Source organism: Elaeis guineensis, chromosome 7, assembly GCF_000442705.2.
Source record: "Elaeis guineensis isolate ETL-2024a chromosome 7, EG11, whole genome shotgun sequence".
Lineage (NCBI taxonomy): Eukaryota > Viridiplantae > Streptophyta > Magnoliopsida > Arecales > Arecaceae > Elaeis > Elaeis guineensis.
This window is the reverse complement of record NC_025999.2, coordinates 24,482,125-24,485,910: the sequence shown is the minus strand read 5'-3', so window position 1 is coordinate 24,485,910 and position 3,786 is coordinate 24,482,125. Positions and strand designations below refer to the sequence as shown.

General features: G+C 39.8%; 1 non-coding gene across 1 annotated transcript; it reads right to left on the bottom strand.

Annotated features, from left to right (window-relative positions):
- Positions 1–745: 745 nt before the first annotated feature.
- Positions 746–851, bottom strand: LOC140859504 (small nucleolar RNA R71). Its single transcript, XR_012143041.1, has one exon. It is a non-coding gene; the product is annotated as a small nucleolar RNA R71 (small nucleolar RNA).
- Positions 852–3,786: the final 2,935 nt, after the last annotated feature.

The window sequence follows — 3,786 nt, the reverse complement described above, 5'->3', positions numbered from 1 at the left end:
TAGTCAGTCTTGAGCTTGGAGTGCTCAAAGGCGGTCTTGAAAGTTAGGAGCTGTCTAGATCTAAGTTAACCTTAGGATAGAGAGTTTATGATTGTTTAAGTTGATTGTAATTAACATCTAAACATTAACTAATTTCTCCCTTTTCATAGATTTAAGATTCTTAGGTTCTTCTCTTTAGATTTTCTTCATTCTTTTCTCACTTTATTATAAAAATATATATTATAAAAAAAAAATTTTTTTGTGTTTGCTCTACAGTATAATTGTAAGGTGTATGCTTGGCCGTAGATCGTTACGATCAGAAATCCAACCTTTTGATCCAGAAATAGAAAGAACCTTTAGAGCCAACAGACGTAAAAATATGGACCGAAATCAGGAGAATGATCCACCCATGCAATTGAAGGAGTACTTTACTCCTTCCACATATACCTACTCTCCTTGTATTCAAGTACCCCCTGTGGAGGCCACTCAATATGAAATTAAGTCCAGTATAATCCAAATGTTACCTTCATTTTATGGACTTAGTAATGAGGACCCTTATAAACATCTTGAAGAATTTCTTGAAATATGCTCAACTGTCAAAATTCACAACTTCTCCGATGATGCTCTTAGGTTAAAATTATTCCCTTTTTCACTTAAGGACAAAGCCAAATACTGGCTACATACTTTGGATTCCATGACTATATCAACCTGGGACCAGCTGCAAGGAGAGTTTCTCAAGAAATATTTTCCCATAGGAAAAACTAATCAAATAAGGAAAGCCATAACTAGTTTTTCCCAATTAGATGGAGAAATATTTCATGAAACATGGGAGAGATTAAAAGACCTTATTAGAAAATATCCCCACCATGCTGTACCCAAGTGGCAGTTAATCCAATATTTTTATGATGGGCTCTCTGAAAGACATCGACAAATGGTCGATGCATCATGTGGTGGGACATTTATGCTGAAAAGTGATGATGAGGCATGACAACTGTTTGAAATTTTAAGTGAAAATTCATTACATCATATGTCTGCCTCTATTAGAGATAAACCCATGTTAAACCCAAAAAGAGATGGAATATATGAAGTAGGAAATGCCATAGATATCCATCAAAAGGTAGATGAACTGTCCCAAAAATTAGATCGTCTTCTAAATACTGGACAATCCCCGATTCCACCTAACCCAATCCAAAAAGTTTGTGCATTGTGTGCAAGTCCGAACCATTTTGTTAGTGAATGCCCAGCCGCACCTCAATTTTCTGAGTTTGTGCACGAGCAGGTTCAGCAAGCTCAAGTCCAACAAGCTCGCAGACCAGGAAATGATCCATATTCGAACACTTATAACCCCGGCTGGAGAAACCATCCAAATTTTTTCTGGAGACTACAACCAGTGGTTGGTCCTGCCACATCTCGACCTCAATATCAAGACCCAACATATAGGCATGGACCATACCATCAATTTCAAAATGTTCCTCAACCGTCTACTACTGGTCACAGCTCAGCTTTTGAGGAAAAAGTCCTGAAAGCACTAAAACGATTAAAAGTCAACACTTAGACCCTTAACTCCCACACACAATCCATTGCTAAGCTAGAGACCCAAATAGGTCAACTAGCAACTGCATTCAGTAGGAGGGAAGGAGGAAAATTACCTAGCCAACCCGAGAGCAATCCAAGAGGGCAATTTGTGATTGAGAGTTCTAATACCCGTGAAGCTTTTTCTGAACATGCCAAATCAATCATGACTCTGAGAAGTGGGAAGGTCATTGAACACACTAGTAAAATCAATGAGACCGACCCTAAATCTCTAACCGAATCCAAATCATCTAAGAACAAGGAGGACCTGAAAATAGAGAAGGAACCAACTGCACCGGAATCATCTTACTTGCCTAAAGCTCCATTTCCGGATGCCCTGAAAGCCCCTATTCCTGCAGATAAGAAGGGAGGAAAACTCGATGAGATGTTGGAATTGTTTAAGCAAGTCCAAATTAATCTTCCCCTTCTAGACGCAATCAAACAGGTCCCTGCTTATGCCAAATTTTTGAAGGATTTGTGCACCCAAAAATGTAAATCTAGATCACAAATCCCAAAGAAAGTACGTCTCACTGAACAGGCTAGTTCTGTCTTCCAGCATGCCACTCCTCCAAAGCTTAAGGACCCAGGAGCCCCCATTATTTTCTGTGTTATAGGAGATTATCACATTGAAAAAGCTCTTTTGGATTTAGGGGCAAGTGTGAATCTTTTACCTAGTTCGGTGTATGAACTTTTTGGATTTGGAGAACTGAAACCCACATCAGTCACACTGCAGTTAGCCGACAGATCAATTAAGAAACCACGTGGAATGCTTGAGGATGTCTTGGTCAAGGTAGATGAGTTTTACTTTCCAGTTGATTTTCTGGTTCTCGATATGGAATTAAGTGGCAACCCTAGACAAATTCCCATTATCTTAGGACGACCCTTCCTAGCTACGGCAAATGCATGCATTAATTGTAGGACAGGAGTCATGGACGTATCGTTTGGGAATAAGAAACTAAGACTGAATGTGTTTGGTGCTTCCCAAGGACCATCAATGGATAGTTGCTTCGAAGTAGATACACTAGAAGATATTATAGAAGATACAACACCCATAATTCTAGCACCAGACCCCTTAGATACTTGCTTGGCTCACTTTGGAGTGTGTGACTTTGAGGAATATATGAAAGAAGTTAACATCTTGTTAGATACACCACATGATAAAACCACTCCTCCATGGACAATCAAGTATGAGCCATTGCCCACATTAGCCAGTACACCAATAGTCCCATCTTTAGAATCACCACCTACGTTAGAATTGAAACCTCTTCCTGCTACGCTTAAGTATGTATTTCTAGGACTCAATGACACCCTCCCGGCAATCATTGCATCAGACTTGACCCCTAATCAGGAAGCACAATTGGTTGGTATTCTGAAGGAACATAAAGAGGCTATCGGTTGGTCCATTGCCGATTTAAAAGGAATTGACCCCTCCATTTGCATGCACCATATTCATTTTGAGGAACATGCCAAACCCCATCGAAATATGCAGAGGAGATTGAACCCAAACATGCGTGTAGTAAAGAAAGAGGTGGTAAAGTGGTTAGATGCTGAAATCATCTACCCCATATCCGATAGTAAATGGGTCAGTCTCACTCAAGTAGTACCTAAGAAATCTGGTATTACTGTGGTGGAGAACGAAGAAGGTGAACTACTTCCAACTCGCATATCATCTGGATGGCGAGTATGCATAGATTATAGAAAACTGAATGCCATTACTAGGAAGGATCATTTTCCATTGCCCTTCATCGACCAAATCCTAGAACGATTAGCAGGACAAAGTTTCTACTGTTTTCTTGATGGTTATTCAGGGTACAATCAAGTACCTGTATTTTTGGATGATCAAGAAAAAACTACCTTCACCTGCCCCTATGGCACTTTCGCTTTTCGGCGTATGCCATTCGGGCTTTGCAATGCACCCGCTACATTTCAACGGTGCATACTGACCATTTTTTCGGATATGGTGGACAAGTGTCTTAAAATTTTTATGGATGATTTTTTTGTGTTTGGAACCACCTTTGAGGATTGTCTCCATAATCTTTCTAAAGTTCTTAAACGGTGTATGGAGACAAATCTTGTCCTAAGTTGGGAAAAGAGCCATTTCATCGTGCGGAAAGGAATTGTATTAGGACATATTATTTCTGAAAAAGGGATCGAGGTAGATAAAGTCAAAGTTGAGGTTATTTCAAAACTACCACCCCCTACTTCGGTCCGACAAATACGATCTTTCTTAGGTCA